We start from the raw sequence: 22,668 nt of genomic DNA, 5'->3' as shown, positions 1-22,668 counted from the left end.
CTCGGGAGTCGGAGCCCAGACCGCAGAGAAGCTGCTCAAGCTGGTCTGGACGGAGCAGTGCCAGAGGGCTCTCTGTGCACTGAAGGGAGCCCTGGCCAAGGCCCCAGTGCTGGTAAACCCAGACTTCGACAAGCCCTTTATCGTGTTTACGGACGCCTCGGACACCGGGCTGGGGGCGGTGCTGATGCAGGCGGACGAGAAAGGGGAACGTCACCCCATCGTGTACCTGAGCAGGAAGCTGCTGCCCCGGGAGCGGAGCTACGCGACCGTAGAGAGGGAATGCCTGGCCATGGTGTGGGCCCTGCAAAAGCTGCAGCCGTACCTGTTTGGCCGGCGTTTCACGGTGTTCACCGACCACTGCCCCCTGACCTGGCTGCACCAGATGAAAGGGACGAACGCCAAGCTGCTGCGGTGGAGCCTGCTCCTGCAGGACTACGACATGGAAGTGATCCACGTCAAGGGGAGCGCCAACATCATCGCCGACGCGCTGTCCCGTAGCGAGGGGCCCGAACTTCCCCAGGTCACGAGCGGAGTGACCCTGCTCAGTTCGCTCTCGGAGGGGGGAGAACTGTGACGTAGTGGGGGTACTTGCTGGGCTGTGGTGACCCCTGCTGTCTGGAGCAAGACCCAGCAGGGAAAATCTCGCTAGGCAGAGATAAGGCCAAACTTGTCGAACCAGTGGCCAGACACCCCCCATGGAGAGGAACAAAGGAAGGTGAATGCTGCCCTGGACTGGGGGGCAGGGCTGCAAGGGAATTTAGTTGTTACTGTGGGAGAGCATGGAGGAGACAGCCTAGGGAGAGGAGCTGGAGTTTAGGGGCCCAGTCTCCCCCCAACTCAAGGGGGCCTGAGGCATCCTAGCCCAGTTCTGTGACCAGACTACATCTGTGCTATGCTGTATCCTGGAGAGGCAATAAACTTCCTCTATTCCACTGGCTGGTGCAGTCTGTTTGTGCCATCTCGGGGTGCAGGAGACGGGGAACCCCCAACACGCCGTCACAGATGCACGCACATAAAGCAAGGGCGTGTGAAGTGGGGTGTGTGCTGAGGGCACACACCAATGATCGTGAGAGCCACATGCTCCCTCAGCATCCAATCACAGCGCTGCTACGGTTCAGTCGGCACATCCCGCAAATCCTAGGTACGCAAGCGCAGTGAGCAAAACGATCCTTGCCCACAAGACCATCTTGGTTGCAACCATCTTGCGACCTACTAAGATGAAGGAGGGCCGCTCACGCAGACCACTCACTAGCGTAGGTTGCCCGTCGCTGCCCTAGGTGCTACTGCAATATGCCTAACGCCATAGCGCGGAAGGTACAGTACAGTGGTGACTTCAGTCAGAAGAACGAAGTATAGTTAAAGGTGAGCTTCAGAAAGGTCAGCCATTCGTCCAGCACTCGGTAGTTCAAATGCCTATCGGAACTTACTCTGAGCTAAGCCGTAAAGCCCATGAGAACAAGCTTGCTTGTACGATTTCTGATATTTCCTTCGTCTTCGTAGGCCCAAAATATCTTGCGATAAAATCACCCCATTTTTACATTCTGAGCTCTAAGGTTGTAAAATAAGTACTCCAGGAAGCTGGCTGGCACCATTTCCCCCTCAGACAAAAGGGAGCTGAGCAACTGGGTTCTTCCACTTGAGTGTCACACTGGTGGCTTTTGGGAGCATCTCTTTTCGCCACCAATCTCTGCCCAAGAAGTAGAAATCTGAAAAGCAACAGCCTGTTCTAGGGGGGCAGTGGGTGGGGGTCGGAGGGCCTCTGTTGCATAACCCCGCACACAGTAAATCACAGAACTATCTCTGTCTTCCAGGAACTGTCTGGTGTTTATCTTAGCCCAGATATCTATTGGCTGAGTCACAGAGCGCAGGCTGTTCAGCCAAGCCAAATACAAAGGGAAGATGGATAATTTGCACACAAGGGTGTGTGCATAGTATGTGGGGGTGGGGATTTGTTTGTGTAGAGGTGCTTGTTCGTGAGTGTGTATATCGGTGTGTGACGGGGTAGTTGAGGGTGTTTGTCAGTCAGTGTGCATCTACTGTCTGGTATATATGTCTCAGTGTGTCTGCTGGTGTCTCCAGGTGTATAGGAGAGTGAACCAAAGTAAGAATCCTTCATTACTAAGTTCTAAACCCTTATGAGACTCTCTGTTTTAAGATACAAATACAGGTTATTCTGAATGTCACAATACGAAGCATCAGGACATGACCAAAAGATGCTCGGAGCCCTGCTAGGAAAATTTCTCCGAACCTCACTGTTCTGGAAATGAGAAGAGAACATAAGAGCATAAGAATGGCCAGACGGGGTCAGACCAACGGTCCATCTAGCCCTATGTTATGTCTTCCGACAGCGGTCAATGCCAGATGCCCCAGAAATTGCTTACGGAACAGGGAATCATCAAGCGGTCCCTCTCCTGTCACCCATTTCCAGCCTCTGACAAACAGAGGTGAGGGACACCATTCCTACCCATGCTGGCTAATAGCCATTGATGGATCTAACCTCCATGAATTTATCTAGCTCTTTTTTGAACCCTGTTAAAGTCCTGGTCTTCCCAACATCAGCTTGTAAGGAGTTCCACAGGTTGACTGTGCACTGCATGAAGAAAAACTTACTTTTGTTTGCTTTCAACCTGCTACCTGTTAATTTCATTTGGTGACTCCCAGTCCTTATGTTATGAGAGGAACATAGTATATGGAGAAAAGGTGGTTGCTTGGATTTCAGCCAGTGTAGGGTGCAAAAATTCCCCCGTCCTGGTAGCCTACATGCCACTCTGGCAGTGTACCGGTGCTTCCAGGATGTCACCGGAGGTAGGGGCAGAATTCTCCCAGTGCAGAAGCAGGACAGGGGTCACTTCCATCAGCCCGATGTTGCCCCAATTTCTGAGCCTGGTGCAGTGGGCTTGCCGGAGCTGGGTCTGGGGCGTGTGCTCTGGAGGTTCGGGTATGAGGTGCTACTGAGAGCAGTCTCAGACAGCCCCACTGAAGTCGTGAACCTAGGAGGCACCAAGAGGGCTGACAACTGCCCACCACTGTGCTTCTCGTGCTGTGCAGTGCCCCGGTGCATGCGCCAGACCCCACTGCACTCAGCTCTCCAACTACCTCCAGACAGCACAGCGCTGACTCTGTCCTGCAGATGGAAAGGGCTCGTCCTCTCTTCCTCGCCTCTCTGTCACCCCATGGACACAACCAGCATCTTGTGAGAACATCCAGAGGGGCCGTATGACAAAACACAGCTCGGCCTCTCCTCGGCATTCCTTCCCGTCACAGATAAGCTGGGCATGTGCGGCCACACAGATGCTGGGATGTTCGGAATCACAACAGCCGCCACAGCTGGATTTCCCCCTCCCCCAGAGCAGCCCCCATTTGTCTGCCTGACGTTGTCCAGCAATCAGAGTCCCCTGGGGCACCCTGTACTACGCCAGCCTGGACCCTGCCCCATGGCTCACACACTGAAGAAAGGACAAAGGGATGAATGAATAGGAAAATATAGTTACCAAGGAGGAAGCTTTGATTAATACAGGGTTGTTCAGGTCGCTCTGTAATAATATTGCCCAACTACAAGGCTGCCTTATGCACCAGGAAACAGCCCGCAAGGGGCCTAAGCAATCTCTCAGTGATAGCCTCAAGGACTGTACTATCCTTACTCACAGAAGTGCTATGAGACGTGCTTTTAGGAGACACACACACACAGATGCAGGCCTGGAGTCTCAAAGGTCTTTACGCTCCCAGCTCCCAATGATTTCAAAAGAGCCTTAATCCATCTGAGTATCTGGGCCTGAGAGACTTGCCTCATGTCACCAAGTCGGTGTCAGAGCAAGAATTTGAATCAAGATGTCCAGAACCACAGGCTATAGTGCCTTAAGGGCTCGTTTCCTTTAGCCTTCCCCCCTCTCTTCCCGAAGAACACAGGCTGTGTAGGACGGGGGATTTAATAACTGATGGAAGACTGGTTCACTCACATCACAATAAACATCCATTCTATTGCCTCTCCTAGCATTTTTATCTAAGTATCTCAAGTAGCGCTGGGGGAGCTATGAATGTAACCCCTTTGTCCCACCTGTAAGCTATCCATGAACCAATTATATAATTACAGTTTAGATCTCACTGCCACAAGCGATCATTGAGGCCAAGAGTTTAATGAGACTCAAAAGAACAAAAGCAAAACAAGGTCTGGATATCTATGTGGCACATGAGACCATCCACCGTTCATTAGATAAAATGATACCCTATTTTAGAAGGGAAGCTTGTCTTGTTGCGACCAGGGCCAGCTCCCATGGAGTTCCGTGAAGGAGTTCAGAGGGGGAGTTGGAAGCGAGTGATGTACACTTCACATTCTTTAAAACTTTTAAACTAAACTAAAACCAATCTACCTGACAGGCTTTTTATTCCAATCAATAATCTAATTTTCTGTAAGAGAGAATGGAGGCAGAAGCCCAGCAGCAGAATGGGGGCTATCCTGTTTATTGCATGTGTAGCATGTATGATTACCTGCCCCCTGGGCAGGTGGCATGTGTGTGCATTTGGTGCAATTTTCTCCTGGCCCTCAGAAACCACGTACGGGCTTTGGCAGCCAGGGTGGCTAAGGGAGGCCGAGCTAAGGGAGGCCGAGAGGTACGTATATGAGGCTTTCTCGGACACTGCAGAACTGTCCCGCCTCTGGTCAGACAGTCCCTGTGCTATTGAGGAGGATGAAAGTCTCAGGGAAGGAGAACAGTCAACGGGAGCAGAGGGAAACGATCCCATAGTTGGGACCCTCCTTCCATAGGACGTTGTGGATCCTCTTGAACTGAGGATACCTGTCCAGGGGAGGGAACTCCAGTCATTAGGAAAAGGCAGGTGTTAGTAATGGGGATTCAATTGTTAGAAATATAGACAGCTGGGTTTGCAATGACCGGGAGTACCATATGGTGATTTACCTGCGTGGTGCAAAGGTTGTGGATCTCTCAAGACATCTAGATAGACTTATGTGTAATGCTGGGGAGGAGCGGGTGGTCATGGTTCATGTAGGTCCCAGTGACATAGGGAAGGGTAGGAGAGAGATTCTGGAGACCAAATTTAGGCTTCTAGGAAAGAGACTGAAATCCAGGACCTTTATGGTAGCGTTCTCTGAACTGCTGGATGAGACAAATGGGTACAGAGGAGGGGTTTAGATTTATTAGGAACAGGGAAAACGTTTGTGATAGGGGGAGCCTCTACAGGAAGGATGGGCTCCTCCTAAACCAAAATGGAGCCAGACTGCTGGCACTTAACATCAAAAAGGTCGTAGAGCAGTTTTTAAACTAAGGGCTGGGGAAAAGCCATTGGATGTGGAGGAGCACAGGGATCAGACAGAGACATCTCTAGGGGAGGGTCTATTAATAGAGAAGCTCTTTGTTCTAGTCAGGAGGACAGGATGGAAGTATAGGTCAGATCAGATGAGACATAAAAGAGTCTAACACATCAGGAAATGGCAGACAGATAAATAGTGACACATTTTTAAAGTGTTTATACTCAAATGCTAGAAGAGTAAATAGTAAAATGAGTGAACTAGAGTGTCTAGTTTTAAAGGCGGATATTGATATAATTGGCATCACGGAAACTTGGTGGAATGAGGACAATCAATGGGACACAGTCATACCAGGGTGCAAAATATATCGGAAGGACAGAACAGGTCGTGCTGGTGGGGGAGTGGCATTATATGTGAAAGAAAATGTAGAATCAAATGAAGTAAAAATCTTAAAGGAGCCAAAATGTTCCATTGAATCTCTATGGATAATAATTCCATGCTCCAATAATAAGAATATTGCGGTAGAAGTATATTATCGACCACCTGATCAGGACAGTGATAGTGACTATGAAATGCTAAGGGACATTAGAGAGGCTATCAAAATAAAACTCAATAATAGTAGGGATTTCAACTATCCCCATATTGACTGGGTACATGTCACCTCAGGATGAGATGCAGAGACAAAATTTCTTGATACCTTAAACGACTGATTCTTGGAGCAGCTGATTCTGGAACCCACAAGAAGAGAGGCTATTCTTGATGTAGTCCTAACTGGAGCACAGGATCTGGTCCAAGAGGTAAATATAACTGGACCACGTGCAAATAGTGGACATAACGTAATAAAATTTAACATCCCTGTAAAACAATCAAGCAAAAGAAGCAGACACAGATAAAAAAAAACTTTTAAAAAGTGTGTGTCAAATCCTAGTGAGGATCATAAACTTTGTCAAATTAAATGTAAAAATATAATAAGAAAAGCCAAAAAGGAGTTTGAAGAACAGCTAGCCAAAAACTCAAAAAGTAATAGCAAAATGTTTTTAAAGTACATCAGAAGCAGGAAGCCTGCTAAAGAACCAGTTGGGCCCTTGGACAATCGAAATGCTAAAGGAGCACTTAAAGATGATAAAGTCATTGTGGAGAAACCAAATGAATTCTTTGTTTCAGTCTTCCTGGCTGAGGATATTGGGGAGATTTCCAAACCTGAGCCATTCTTTTTAGGTGACAAATATGAGGAATTGTCCCTGATAGAGGTGTCATTAGAGGAGGGTTTGGAACAAACTGATAAACTTACCAATAACAAGTCACTGGGATCAGATGGCATTCACTCAAGAGTTCTGAAAGAACTCAAATGGGAAATTGCAGAACTATTAACTGTGATTTGTAACCGATCTTTTAAATCAGCTTCCATACCTAATGACTGGAAGATAGCTAATGTGACACCAATATTTAAAAGGGATCTAGAGGTGATCCTGGCAATTACAGACCGGTAAGACTAACGTCAGTACTGGGAAAATTAGTTGAAACTATAGTAAAGAATAAAATTGTCAGACACGTGGATGAATATAATTTGTTGGGGAAAAGTCAACATGGTTTCTATAAAGGGAAATCATGTCTTACTAATCTGCTAGAGTTTTTTGAGGGGTTCAGCAAACATGTGGACAAGGCAGATCAAGTGGATATACTTAGATTTCCAGAAAGCCTTTGACATGGTCCCTCACCAAAGGCTCTTAAGTAAAGTTGTCATGGGATAAGAGGGAAGGTCCTTTCATGGACTGATAACTGGTTAAAAGACAGGAAACAAAGGGTAGGAATAAATGGTCAGTTTTCTGAGTGGAGAGAGGTAACTAGCAGGGTCCCCCAAGGGTCTGTCCTGAGACCCATCCTATTCAACTCATTCCTAAATGATCTAGAGAAAGGGGTAAACGGTGGGGTGGCAAAATTTGCAGATGATACCACACTAGGAGGGTGGTGAAGTAGGGAGGGAGTAGAATTTCCATCTCTAGAAGTTTTTAAGTCTCGGCTTGACAAAGCCCTGGCTGGGTTGATTTAGCTGAGATTAGGGCAGGGGGCTGGACTTGATGACTTCCTGAGGTCTCTTCCAGCTCTATGATTCTATGATTCTATTATTTTATACCAAACTGTTCAAGATAGTTAAGACCAAAGCAGACTGTGAAGAGCTTCAAAAAGATCTCACTAAAATAAGTGATTGGGCAACAAAACGGCAACTGAAATTTAATGTTGATAAATGTAAAGTAATGTACATTGGAAAAAATAATCCCAACTATCCATACAATATAATGGGGACTAATTTAGCTACAACTACTCAAGAGACAGATCTTGGAGTCATTGTGGGTAGTTCTCTGAAAACATCCACTCAATGTGCAGTGGCAGTCAAAAAAGAAAATAGAATGTTACAAATCATTAAAAAAGGGATAGAGAATAAGACAGAGAATATCTTATTGCCTCTATATAAAAACATGTTATGCCCACACATACAGGTGTGGTCGCCTCATATCAAAAATGATATATTGGCACTGGAAAAGGTTCAGAAAAGGGCAACAAAAATGAATAGGGGTTTGGAACTGGTCCCATATGAAAAGAGATTTAAAAGACTTGGAACTTTTCAGCTTAGAAAAGCGGAGACTAAAGGGGGATATGATAAAGGTCTATAAAATCATGACTGGTGTGGAAAAAGTGAATAAGGAAAAGTTATTTACTTATTCCCACAATATAAGAACTAAGGGTCACCAAATGAAATTTATAGGCAGCATGTTTAAAACAAAAAGGAAGTTTTTCTTCACTCAGTGCACAGTCAACCTGTGGAACTCCTTGCCAGAGGATGTGGTGAAAACTAGGACTTTAACAGGGTTCAAAAAAGAGCTGGATAGATTCATGGAGGTTAGGTCCATCACTGGCTATTAGCCAGGATGGGTAGGAATGATGTCTGTAGCCTGTTTTTCTGCAAATGGATGACAGGAGAGGGATCACCTGAGGGTAACCTGTTGTGTTCCCTTCCTCTGGGGCACCTGGCATTGGCCACTGTGGGCAGACAGGATACAGGATACCTTTCGTCTGACCTAGCCTGGCCGCTCTTATGTTCTTATATTCAGGAGATGGGACAGTCTGGTAGGATTCTTCCCCTACCAGATGGCTAATCCATAATCATCCACTTGATGTGCTGCCACTTTCCACTGAGACATCTTCCTTTGGCCATTGCCAAGGAGAAGACAGATACTGGACTGGATGGACCATTGCTCTGACCCAACCAGGTGAGGCCTCTCTTCTGTACGGACGGGTTGTTCTAATGTGTCATTGCATGGGATGGCTTTAATAACGATTTTTTTGTTTGTTTCTTTCCTATGTCTCTCGGGTACCAGCTGGCATCAGGCCTGATGATTGGGTCGGGGGGGGCGGGGAGGGAAGGGGTCAGCTGCTGCCTATTGCTTGCCTTCTGTAGCAGTTGTGGCGGCTGGAACTGTGGACCCTTTAAATCTCCACTGTAGCCCTGAGTGGCATGCTGGAGAGCGCCTGCTGGTGCCCTCCAGCTAGCGCTGAGCGAGAGCACGGTCCCAGCAGCACTGAGGGCTGGCTGTCCCAGCCCTGCCTCTTCTGCCGAAGGCCTGGTTCCTTCTGGGAGCACAGAGTTGCCTCTTTGCACCTTGCTCAGGGACCCGGCAAGTCTCTTGGCTTCCCTGGAGACATAAATACACCAGGGCATTTCACAGGATGCTCTGTGGCAGAGAAAGGGAGCACACAGATGCTGAAGCAAACTGTGAGGGTTCCTGCTAAAGTTTAATATTATACAATAATAACTAAACTTCATGCTCCTTGACAAGGGAGGTTTAGGTTGGACACGAAGGAAAACTTCCTGCCTGTCAGGGTGGTCAAACACTGGAATAAATTGCCTAGGGAGTTTGTGGAATCTCCATCTCTGGGGATATTTAAGAGCAGGTTGGATAGACATCTATCAGGGATGCTCTCGATGGTGTTTGGTCCTGCTGTGAAGGCAGGAGACTGGACTTGATGACCTCTCGAGGTCCCTTCCATTCTATGGGCCACTTGTAACCTTAGGGGAGTTCTTTTCTCTTCCAGCGTGGGAAGGAGCTGAGCTATCTCTCAATGGGAAGAGAAGAAAGAGAGAGACTAGTCAAGAACAGGAGCTGAGAAGACAGAGACAGTGGTGGATGGGTCTGTTGGGACTGGAATGTGCCTGGGGACTCAGGGTGTGCAGTTCAGTGGAGGTTGGGCACCCTGTCACTGGAGTCTGCACCGACATGTCCTTTATTCCCGTCCAAAATTATCCCGTCATGGATACAAATATACAAATCTTTGTACCCCGCTGGCCAGGGACAGACATGCCAATGAGAAAGCACAGAGCCAGTTCCTGGGGGCTCCCCCTCGCCACCCGTGACGGGACATCCCATGCTCTCCTAGACACCCCCACTTTGGTTCTATTGAGATCTTTCAGTATGGCTTTGGGGTGGGTGATAGGGCAGCTGAGGAGTGTTACCATGGAAACGGGCCTGGTATCGTCCACCATCAGCAAGAAAAATGAAGGAGAGAGAGAGAGAGAGAGAGAGCACAAGGCAACTGGAACAATAATACCTCCCCCCAACGATGTGTTTAAATTGAAATCAGCTGCCTCAGGCAGCCCATTGCAGAGAGAGGGGCTGTGAGAATGGGAGGGCCCAGTGTGGGACAGCTGTAAGGTGATACACTGAGAAGAAATTAAATTCTTACCCTGCCCTCCTCTGCTTCCCATGCAATCCCACACCGTTGTCATCAGCTTGTACGGCATCTCCCGGGCCAGCTCCTGACGTGATACACATGGACAGGCCTGGGTCCTCCCCCGGAACGCGGATTCTGTTCCAAACTGAGGGCCTTGCTCTCTTCTAATTCGTGCCACTTCTACTCCGATGTAACTGCTGACCTCGGCGGCATTCTTCCAGGGCAGGAGGAGAACTGAGCCCTGATCATCACATCCCAGTGGCTGAATCTGGCAGAAGTGGGAAGGGTGTGACCATCCCTCTCTCCAAATCCAAGGGTCACCAAATGGCTGCATCACAGGGACATGGGAGATCGAGGGATACTTGTCCTCTGCACCTGAGCCTTTTACCCAAAGACCCCAGGGTCGGGAAGAGAGCTAGATAAATGGTTCAGACTTTGATTCACCACTAATCTACTTCCCGTTGATAAATCTTTTCACCCTTATGCTGCTCGCATTGTAGATGGGAAAGGCAGAAGGCTAAAGAACTGAACATCACCTGTGCTGTCTAAAATGCCTGGTACATAAGGTAAGATGTGTAGCCCTTGTTGCTGAGGGTCCTAAGTGAACCCACATAAGGAAGCCTGCCATGTCCTAACACAATGTGTAGAAATTCTGTCCCTGCTCATCCAGATTTGCCCACGAATCTCAAAATGTATTAGTTGATTACCTTGATTTTTTCTCTCTCTTCTTTTGCTGGGCATAGGGTTAGCATTCTCACTGGTTCCGTCTAGACTACATGGCTCTGTCAACAGAGCCATGTAGATGAGTTTATTAGACATAAGAAAATGAAGTGGCGATTTAAATAATCGCCGCTTCATTTACATCAAAATGGCTGCCGCGCTGTGCCGATCAGCTGTTTGGTCACAGTATGGACACTCTGCAGTTGACAATGGAAGCCTTTGTCGACCGCTCCGTTATGCCTCGCAATCTAAACATCACCATCAACTGCTATTTTTCTTTTTACATTTTGGTATAAAATTTAACTCTGGGGAAAGGTGTCAGAACTAACATCCCTAGAGAATTAAGGGCTCTGTTTATCCACAGAATTTTCCCAGTACAGGATGTACAGTGCTTCCAATCTGTATGCTTGAATAGATCACTTCTAGGGCTGGGGTGAGCGGAGATCAGTCTCCAAGGTCCTTGCAACCCTTAATCCTTCTGCAGAGACTGCCAACAAGACTAAATAGCTCGTTAGTGGCAGATGCACTTGAGGTTTGTGTGATTAGAAACTTGTCCACAGAGAAAGTGACCTGAAAACTCAGCAACTCGTTTAAGTCAGCGAGTAGTCTTCTGAGGGCAGCAGCTTTTTGTTTCTGCTGAGGCTGTGCTGAAAGAGGGGAAAACTCATTTTTTTGGGAACTTTCTCGAAAATATTTGTGATTTTGTTTTGGCCCATTTGGCTCCCCCGAGATTTCGTTCTGCAAGAAACGATTGCAAAACTGCCTGTTTTGCATGGAAGCTCACAGAATTCACTGTCACATGTGGTGTGCAAATGTACCCTTCTCTGCATGAAATGGTGTGTTGACGGATTAAGGACTTGTGGATTTTGCTGCAGGGAGAGTAAATTGGTGAATGATTTTTCACCTAGAAATGGTTCTCCTTTTGCATCAAAAGCTTGCCGAATTTCACAGGTTATTTACTGAACTGGATCCATTTCATACACTCAGAATGAAAGACAGAAGCCTCCCATCATGACCCTGGGTAGCAATCCTGAAATGGGAGGCTCCCAAGCACCCCTTTTACCATCACAGAGGGCCCTGGACTTCAGAGAGATTTCAGTGAAACTCTGGGTCCCCAGGCAGGATCAAGGTCATTGCTGTTGACCTGAGTTGCATTCAGAATGGTCTAATGAAAATTTAAAAAACAAAACAAAAAAACCTTATCTCAGAACTGAGCCATTTACAAAAATTCCTTTTAACAACCTGCCATTTTTGCCATGACAATTGGAAGATCGTCGTAATGGGGAGACCGCAATGGGCAGGCAAGAAGAAGGAGCAACGGGCGTTCCGTTATCGACGCCTCAGCTTTGCTTTAATTGTTTTCGGTCCGGAAATGATTTTCACAGCTGGCCCGGTTATCATCTTGATCGTGTTGCTCTGTGCTTCAGCGCGGAGTGAGCCGCGGGGACTTGGCAACCAGGCAGCTGTCCTGGAGCCTGAGCCATGTATGAGCTCAGAGAAGGAGAGGGGGGAATGAGAGAGATTTGGACAGGATAATCTTCATTTATTTTTTTAAGCGTGATGCTGACAGCGCTGAGTAGAGCCAGGCATAGTGTGAGCAGGTGCTAGGAGCACTTCTCCCCCCACCCCAGGTTTGATGCTGCATGGAGCAGCCCCCCTCCCTCACTGCAGCACTCGGTTCCCACACTGCTGCGCCAATGCCTCGCAGGATCGACCTGCCGGTTCCATCACTGTGGTGCTAGACCTGTGCGTGTAGATCTCACACCTGACCTGGAAATTCATTCATGTCCCTGCCTTGGCCGTCCCCCTCTCCCAGCTCTGCTGCTGACTGTACCGTGTCCTCGCTGTTCCGCACACAGACCTCACACACCACTTTTCAAACGCGCCTCGGTCTCGAGCAGCCGCAGCCTCTGCTGTGCCAGGCCTGGGCCCCTCCACCACAGCTTTGCCAATGCCCCTCAGACCTGACGTGTAATGCTCCAGGCGGCTCCGGCCCTGACACGCCCCTAGAGATCAGCTCATGTACCTCCATCTGGGGCTTTACACACCTGGGGAAAAGCTTTCAACGGTGACTTAGGAGATTTAGGAGTTTAACTCTTATTTTCCAAATCACTTAAGGTACAGCTCCTCAAAGATATTTAGGCTCCTAACTTCCACTTCCACTGGGAAGACAGGGGCCTACATGTCTTTGAGGATCTGTGCCTAAATCACTTAGGTGCATTTGAAAAATTTTCCCTTGTGCCCAAATCCACCATACCACTTGCTGGTCCTGTCATTGGTTGTCTACAGCATGTTGGTAGCTCCCCTCAAGCATGTTCTGAGACACCCTTCGCAGTAGAAATACTCCTAAGCTGTCCGTCTATGTTGTGTGCCTCTTAGACATAAGCTTTTTGGGGTGGGGACTGTGCGGTCCGACAGAATCTAGCACACACTGAGCACTTATGCAACTTATACAACGCATGGCAGTGTTGTGACCCAAATATCCAGCAGCCAAATATTAGCTGCAACGTGTCCGCCTGATACGTGGTGCCTTTAGCAAGGGACCCACAGGATAACGGTTTCCAACAGGTCACTTTCTACATCTCATCCGGAAGTTTTAAGTGTAATTTCTGCCAATACACACACACGTTGTGAATGTGGGCACAGCACAGCCAGGCGCTGTCCAAGTACCTTCCATGTTGCTCTGCTGATGTCTTTCAATCCCAGTCTTCACTACCTCCTCATCCTCCAGTCCTGGGCATCATGCATTGTTCTCCAACCAAACAGTCGTTTTTACCTCAATAGCCAGGACAGATGCATCTCCCTTCCCACATCAGTCCAGGTAGCTGCCCAGATGCCAAGTCTCGTCGAGGAGTAATCCAGGAACAACGGTACAGTACTGCATAATTATTTGGGGAGCTGCAAGAAAGGCTCGAATTAGATCTGTGTTCATGCAGCATGGCGCAGAGCCATACCTACACTAGAAATAACAAACAAGAATATGAGTTTAAAAAGAACAAAAACAAAAATCAAATGGTCTGGTAGCACTTTATATACTGACAAAACATGTAGATGGTATCATGAGCTTTCACGGGCACAGCCCACTTCTTCAGATGACCAGAGCAATAGGAATATTAGCTGCATTTGTATAAACTGAATAAACATTCAGGAGCCCTGTCAACCTTAATCTCAAAACACTGGGCTGAGAATTGTGGTTCTTGACTATGCAATTAACTTTCTGTGTGACCACAGATAAGCCACGTCACTGGTCCATGCCTCAGTTTCCCCATCCATTGTTTATTATTGCTCTCGGGTATCTGGCCATGGTGGGAGACAGGATATTGCTCTAGATGGACCAGAGGTCTGAGCCAGGGTGGATATTTTTATAATCCCATCTATATCTTTTGTGTTTTCCTCTTATATTATTTCTAAATGAATCATGAATCTGCTCTACACGCAGCTGTTGTTGGTTTTTTTCAGCTCAATTAATCACTGTTTATAAAGTGCTTTGAAGATGCACAGCACCATTTACATTTTGGTATAAAATTTACATGCTAAATATTGTTATTTTATTGTTAGCATTTTTATTTAGAATTTAATATCTCTATGTAGCAGAACTACTGTCAAATAGCCCCACTTAATAGCCCCTTTGGTGTCTGGCTTTTTTCTGTCTAAGGCATATTTCGGAAAGAAGCTGGGAGAATGATATAACAACGTAATATGCTTTGCATTTATACAGCACCTGACGTCCACATCTCTCAATGTGTTTTATAACACTCGTTATTTCACAACACTCTGCTAAGATACTATCACCATCCCCTTTTTACAGATGGAGAAACTGAGGCAAAAAAACAGAGTGACTTATCCAAGATCACACAGCAAATCACGGGCAGAGATTTCCCTGTTACACCGTCTTCATTACAACCTCTTTCTAGAGTTAGTCACTCTCAGAACACTCGTAGAGGCAGATCATTAAGGATGCTACCTTTTTGTAGGTTTGCTTTGTATTACAGTGGCACAAAATAGTTCCCCCGTTGTGATAAGCCCTGTACAAACACATTCTGGCTACGTCTACACTGGCCCCTTTTCCGAAAGGGGCATATTAATTTCAGAGATCGCAATAGGGAAATCCGCCGGGGATTTAAATATCCCCCGCGGCATTTAAATAAAAATGTCCGCCGCTTTTTTCCGGCTTTTAGAAAAGCCGGAAAAGAGCGTCTACACTGGCCCCGATCCTCCAGAAAAAGCGCCCTTTTCCGGAGGATCTTATTCCTACTTTAAAGTGTAGACGTAGCCACTAGGGGTGTGTCTAGACTACATGCCTCCTTCGACGGAGGCATGTAGATTAGCCAGATCGGAAGAGGGAAATGAAGCCGCGATTAAAATAATCGCGGCTTCATTTAAATTTAAATGGCTGCCCCGATCTGCCGATCAGCTGTTTGTCAGCAGATCGGGGCAGTCTGGACGCGACGCGCCGACAAAGAAGCCTTTCTTCATCGGCACAGGTAAGCCTCGTGAAACCAGGTTTACCTGTGCCGATGAAGAAAGGCTTCTTTGTTGGCGCATCGCGTCCAGACTGCCCCGATCTGCCGACAAACAGCTGATCGGCAGATCGGGGCAGCCATTTAAATTTAAATGAAGCCGCGATTATTTTAATCGCGGCTTCATTTCCCTCTTCCGATCTGGCTAATCTACATGCCTCCGTCAAAGGAGGCATGTAGTCTAGACACACCCTAAGAGAAACTCCTGGACTGAAGAGGTTACAGTCCATGGAGGCAAGATGGAATGGCAGGCAGATGTGAATTACTTGCCTAAGGTCATACAGCAGATCCAGGATGAACAGAACACAGGTCTCTTGCCTCCAAGCCTGCCTACTAGACCTGGCCATCACAGCCCGTAAATTAGTCCATCAGAAAATTGTATATTTCTGATACAACAATGGTGGCTGGGAAACAGACAATACATTCTTTCACTTCCAGGTCAACCCATTCAGCCTTCCCACTGGGTTCACTCCTGGTGGTTATAATCTGGAAGCCTGTTTGAAATGAGTCAAGGATTTCTGTTTGGCCATAGCTCCAAGTACATCAGCAGTCTGGGCAGAGGGACCACAGAGACCAAAGAGGTCAGGATTTGAGGCACACCAAGGCCATGTGTACACTAGGGAAGTATTTCAAAATGACTAAATTCGACTTCATTCCTGATTTAACAAATTCAAACTAGCATGTCCACACTATGGGGAAGCCTCGTCTAAAGTAGGCTCTGTTAATGTGGATGTGTTGCCTCAGACTTAGAGCCCCAGGAAGCACTGGGGAGTAATTAGTTCAAATTACTCCAGGGATTAGTTATTTTGAAATAGCAGCCTCGGTGTGTCCACACGGCTGCTATTTCAAAATAACTATTTCGGAATTAGCATTACTCCTGATGAAAAGCAGGAGAGCAGATTTCAAATTCCACGGCTTGGTAGTGTGGATGCTCCACTTATAAATTCGACCGTGGGGGGGTTATTTCGAAATAAAGTCCTAGTGTAGACCAGGGCTGACATGGCAGGAAGGATGAATCTTTACACATGGCTTAATAGCTGTCAATGCATAAGTGCCTCCAGCAGGCAGTTCCACATATATCCAACCCTGAGACAGCAGGATCTATTCTGACATTCTTGGAAAATAGTTCCCCAAACCCACCCCTGAGACACAATAGAGTATGGAAAAAAATTAACAAATAGGCCTGTAACTCTGACAGATAAAGTGCATCTTTTTATAAAGGACCTTAGTGTTTTCTTCTTGCCAAACCCCATTTCAACCGTGGTCATTAGTGGCTTATCTTTCCTAAAACACTAGCAAAAGCTGACATCCTAGTGACAGGCTCCATCAGTCACTGTGTTCTGGAAGACAGCAGCTGCCTAGAGCTAACAGCTGTATGTGTTACATATGCAGGAAATCCTCCTCTTGCTGTTTACATGCACCCTCATGCACAGTGCTTAAACTTGATTTAGAGCCTTGTTCTAGTTGTGCCAAACTCTAGCTATCTAGCATGGCCTATCTAGCTACAGTGCTTAGATGGTTCCCATTACCACAGCATCAAAGTGCCTCAGAATCATTCATTCTCATAACACCCCTGTATCATTTATCCCCATTTTATAGATGAAACACTGAGTCACAGAGTAAGTGACTTGTCAAAGGTCACATTGTTACCACAGAAACGGAATGTGGGTCCCCCCAAATGGCCCCACCTATCATCCACCCTCCTTCAAAACATCCCGCCTGTTAGAGCCAATCTGTTGTCCTAAGGTCGGAATCTCTAGGGTGGCTAAGGAAATACCTGCAGCACGGCAATTCTCAGATGTTCTTTAGGTCACGTGTGAATTCCTCTCGTATTCAACACAACACACACGTTTATTTTATAAACCCCCACACACCAATACTCCCTAACACAACACTACACTATCATGATAACTTGGTCTGACTGGCTCTGATGTCTTTGCTGTCCTCTCTCTCCTGCAGGATCTCTCAGAATCTTCATTTTTCTCTCATCTCTTCAACTCTGTCCCTTCAACCAACACAGGGACCTTTATACCATTGTTCAGTTTTATTTAGACATGTGACCAAATCAACCTACTTGTTTTGTTTTCTTTTGCCAAGGGCTGTTCTAATTTTAGACTTTGAATTATTATTTACCTCAAAATTATTCTCTGCTGATTCATTATTGTTTGCACCTTTTTTCCCTGTCAATTTGGTTCTCTCACCAATTCTATATTTAGTGCGGTGTGGCCTGAAGCTTCTATTTAATAGTGGAGTGACTCCTGCTTATTAAAAATGAAAGGTGGGCTACAAAATGGAGTCTGAGGATTTCAAAAATGGAGTTTCGGTGGTATCCGCAACACAGGATGTCTGAGGCAGCGCAGGGTCTTGAGGCCAGGTTTCCCAAATCTTGGCACCTTAACTGGACTCCTCTGAAGGGACTAACAGACCGGCCAATTTTAAATGGAAAGAAAATTTAAGGAAGAACTTCTACTAGCCAGTCCTGGCTGCATGTTTCTGGCGGGAGTTTAGCTTTAGATTACACGATAAAATTTCAAGAGCTGTTCTACTAAAGTTCAGCTCCAAATGGCAGAAAATTGGCCAGATCACAAAAACTTCCCATCTGCATAAGCGTCTACCATCTTGTGCTGAAAGCACACGAGAACAGCTGCTGGTTCTACTGAGATCTGGTCCCTGCTCATTCAGGTGTCTGTGTGGCTCCTATTGAATAAGTCACAATGGTTAATGTATCTATTCTCACAAAACCATTGCGAGACAAGAAAATGCTATCTGCTCCATTTTACAGATGGGGAACTCAAAGATTAGAGGTATGTCTACATGGCAAAAGAACCTCAAAACAAACCAAAAAGAACCCCACCATGGTAGTGAGTCTCCGGCTTGCAGAACTTGCACTGCAGGCTAAAAATAGTAGTGCAGATGTCTGGGCTCAGGCTGGAACCTGGGTTCCAAGACTCCCCCACTTTCCCAGATTTCTAAACCCAGGCTTCCACCTGGCCTGACTGACTACACTGCTAAGTTTAGCCCCACAACATAAGCCGAAGTCATTTGACCTGGCATCTAAGACTTGCTGCCACCGATCTTTTGTTTCTGTGTAGACGTACTCTAGCTGAGTCACATAAAAAGTCTCTGGCAAAAGCAGGAGGGATTTGAGTTCAGAAATTTTGATCAGAATCTCTCCAAAATGTGACGTAGCTAGTGAAGATAGACACCAGGTGGAGAGTCAGTTATGATCTAGATTAGCGATACTGAACTAAAATCTACCGGTGCCTTTTCTTAACTAGGAGTTTACATTGAAAGAATCATTACAAATTAGCTAAGTATTGAAACATGCCTCTTTTAGCACTGAAAACATAAGCTAAGACTATCAACCCCAATGACTTTCATTGCTTGTGCTCTTTCTCTTAGGCATTCCCCTAGCAATATAGTCCCTTTCGTTAGCTTTAAAAAAAAGTCCCATTTCAGATGGTTTAACCAGAACTGGAGCAGACTAGTTTTCGCTCTTACAATTTCTCACTTTGCAAATGCAGCTGCTAAGAGCTGGGCCAGTTTTCTAAATGAAGTCACTTTTCAAGATGGCTGCCCTCCCCGACATGAGACTGTGAAAATACCCATGAGAATCAAAACATGTTCAAATGACTTTCACACCTTTGCCCCCAGACTGGTTGCTCACAGCTGTCCTTGATCAAAGAACGATAGATACAGACGCTGCAAAACTCTTCTACTTTCATTTAATGACACATTTTATTGCTCAGTATTCAGCTCATTAACCGACTATAAAAGTCGGATTTATTGAAAACAGAGACTGCATGTCAATGGCTCAATCAATGCCACAGGTTGGAATGCAAAATCAGTGTTTCAAGTAACCTGTTTTTCTGGTACTTTTCTACACTGTTATTATTTGTGTCATCACAAGGAAGAGTGCCACAGGGCAGCATCTATGTTCAACCAACAAAATTAGCACCATCAGGCATCCAGTTCCCACAGTATTTTCACGTGCAATTTTGACATTTGTGCACATTGTTCATAGGGTCGATACAAGGCCTGTGCACACTTTATCTTCCACTTACATCATGTGAAAAATCTATTAAAAGCCCCAATGCCTCAAAGACTTACATACATGCTTACTGTTGTGTGTTTGGATAGTGCCACTGAGTTTTATAGGGAGTTCAGTAGAACAAATGCTGGCTGAATATTTTCAAAGAATTTTTTTTTTAGCAAAAAATGCAGAGTTGATAACACCAACAATGATTTGCACATTTAAGTCGGATTTACTGAATTGTTTTAGACAGCCCACCCCCAAAAAACCCAAACAAACAAACAAAACCCCACTACAAAATTCACCAAAACCAAAAACCCCTAAACATTTCATGTTGACATTTTTTAAAAGAAACATTTTGATTTTTTTTTTTCTTCAAGATGACCTTCAGTACCTTTTGTTTGGGTTCAAACACATTTTGAGTGACATGGCATAATTTTTATTTTTATTTTATTTTAACTTTTCAGTTGTCTCCCAAATGTTGAAAAATGTTCATTTGTGGCTGGGTATACCTACACTTTGGGGGTTTTCCGGGATACCGAAAAACTCCTCTGCATCCAAGGACCGTATTTGCTCTTCCACTTTTTTTTGGTGGAAGAACAAACACGCTCTTTCGGGGAGCCCTGTATTCCTCGTTCTATGAGGGATAAGGGCTCTGCCGAAAGAGGAGGCTTTTCTGCCATTTGGCCCCATCTAGCCTGGGCCAAATGGCGGAAAAGCCTATTCCAGAAAAGCGATCAGAAAAAGCTATAGTGTAGACCAAGCTGTTCAGACCCAAATTAATTTTTTCCCCAATATTTTGAATTTCCAGGGAACTTGCAATTCTGCTATTCAAGCAACTATACAGGAGACTTTGCACATGCTGGATGTTAAATTCATGGGTAAATCTTTGCAGTATGAAGGCCTAAATAGGAGCATTAATACAAAACAGCTGTACTCTAACAACAGATAAGATAAAAAGAATCAGGCAACAAGACCCTGTGCTTGGACAAACTCAGTCTGAGTGTGAGATTGATGGTCTGTAGTTAGGTCACTAGACTGGGACTAAGTCAGGGGTTAGCAAATACCGGTCCACAGGCCAGATCCAGCTCACCATAGTTAGCTCTGGTGGGCGCTACTTTTATTTTTACCTGCACCCCCACAGGTATGGGTGATTGCAGCTCCTGCCGGCCACCGGTCACCATTGCTGGCCAATGGGAGCTGCAGGAATTGATGTCCCGGTCCGTGCCTCTTGCTGTAGATCCCATTTGTTGGGAACGGTGATCCGTGACCAATAGAAGTTGCAATCACCCATACCTGCAGAAGCACAGGTAAATATAGCAGCATTGGCCTGCTGGAGCTAACCCTGGCAAACTGCTGCCTTTGTATTGCCCACAAATGGACTAGAGAGACCAGTTCTGCCATGAGCTTCCTCTGTGAAGTGAAGCAAATCTCTCCAGTCCCTAAGAATAAATAGCATTTCCCTACATCATGTCTTGTGAGGTGCTCAGATACTTTGGGAACAGGGCAGGGGAGCAAAGAAGTAATTTGGACAGATTGGACTCTCTCTCTACAAGTTTTTCCCTAATTGCTCCTTATATGAATTCAATCATGTGGCACAGGCCACTGCCAAAAAACCCAGGCTAGCAGTGGTCTAAGGGTACATCTGCACTGCAGGGGGTGGGGGAGAGGAGGAAAAGAAAAAGGCCCATGACAGTGTGAGTTCAGAATGCAGGCCAACTGATGTTTCTATTTCTGCTCTGAGACCCAACCCCTGCTAGGTTGTAGAACCCTAGTGAAAATATCTATGCTGCTATTTTAACCACAGAGCATGAACCCCATATGAGCTATGAATTTTACTGCCATGGCGTTTTTCACCCCCCATAGTGTAGAAGTATCCTAGCCTGATGTGGCTAATATTGGTGCTTTAAAAGGAGACCTGCTACTGCCATGGTGTCCAGCATGCTAGCCATTAGTGGCCCTTGGGCTGGATGAGTGTGGCTAGCTGGCTCACAACTTAGTTAGCCCTGCTAAGCACTAATTGCAACTGGGAAGATGCCACCCATTAGTTCATGAGATGACCGAGTCCATAAGAATCGTGAATACTTTCAAGGCCTCTAACGTGTTTTCTTTGTCGCTCACCCAACTCCTCATCCACAGCAGTCTGAGCAAACAGAAGGAGGCTTATGCACATGCAGGAGGCTGTTTACATAGGTGCCTGCACAAGCGGCGCCCAGTCCGGCTGCAGCCTAGAAGGGGCTCAGTGCCGAGGTGACACAAGAACACCATCAGAATTCATGTTGCTATGGTAATCTCAGGATGACATCAGCCAACAGTCCTCAAGATGTTACAGGCTGGAGAAGGGTTTTGTGGGACTGTTTTTAATGGTCTGCCTATTCAGCCATCTCCATCTTTCAATAGCCAAACAACCCTCTCTATTTTTAATGTTTCAGTGTATGTCATTGGTTCTAGGGAATTGGTAGGGGGGTTTATTCAAGCACCTACTTCCCTTTTAGACAGAAAAAAGCTAGCCTTTGTGTATGCTGATGTAGGCAAGTGAGGGACTGGAAGAGAATTGTCAGAAGAAATTTCAGGGGGCTGCTGTGATGTGTGGGTGCCTCTCTTACTGAGTCATTATACCCCAGCATGGTGTGAGTAGTCGACTCGCTGCCACGGAATCTCCTCCTGGTGACCTCTGGAATTAGCTCCATTCGGGCTGCGGTGACCGAAATTGACTTTTGAAGCCGAAAACGCTGACCGGGGCCACGGATGCCGAAATTGACATCCGGAGCCCGAAAACAACCCCCCGGGCCGCTATGACTGAAGTCGACATTCGAAGCGGAAAATGCCAACCAGAGCTGAGGATGCCGAAATCGACATCCGGAGCCTGAAAACTCCTTCTGGTTGGCGTCTTGCCTGTCTTTGCTCCACCCTCCGCTATCTGCACCCTCTGGCTCTGAACCCGCATCACTCCCTGGACCACAGCATCCTCTTCAGTGCCCACCACTCCGTTCTGCCCCTTCCAAGGATATCAGCAATCCTCCCTCAATACAGCTGCCACCCTGCCAAACCACAGTCCCAATGTCTAGCCCCAAGGCTAAGGGACAAGCTGCAGATGGGGGATGGAGGAACCAGGCCCACCCACTACCCTGGGTCCCAGTCCAGGGACCCTCTGGCAGCAGCCTTATCCTACACTCCTTCCCTACCCCCTTTACTGTCCATGTTCCCTGGGCCATTTCCCCTTGACCCTAGCATCTTCTGAGCCATTCTGTCGGCCTACATCCTGGGACACATTAGACTGGAGTGTCCCTCCAGCCCCCCCAAGCTTGCTTAGCACTGCTCCACATATGGTGCTTCTCTCAGCGAACCAGTCCTGCACCCTCCCTGACCAGGACCCAGGTGTCCTCTGCTCTGCTCAGCCACTC

At 46.6% G+C, this 22,668-nt stretch overlaps 1 long non-coding RNA gene across 1 annotated transcript; it reads right to left on the bottom strand.

Annotated features, from left to right (window-relative positions):
* Positions 1–8,123: 8,123 nt before the first annotated feature.
* On the bottom strand, positions 8,124–21,512 carry LOC142820523 (uncharacterized). The gene is made up of 4 exons (XR_012897746.1): positions 21,386–21,512; positions 13,488–13,609; positions 10,004–10,259; positions 8,124–8,955 (listed from the first exon to the last, which is right to left on the bottom strand). It is a non-coding gene; the product is annotated as an uncharacterized LOC142820523 (long non-coding RNA).
* Between the last annotated feature and the right edge of the window lie 1,156 nt (positions 21,513–22,668).

This window comes from Pelodiscus sinensis, chromosome 26 (assembly GCF_049634645.1).
Source record: "Pelodiscus sinensis isolate JC-2024 chromosome 26, ASM4963464v1, whole genome shotgun sequence".
In the NCBI taxonomy this organism is placed as follows: domain Eukaryota; kingdom Metazoa; phylum Chordata; order Testudines; family Trionychidae; genus Pelodiscus; species Pelodiscus sinensis.
This window is presented reverse-complemented; position numbering and strand designations above follow the sequence as displayed.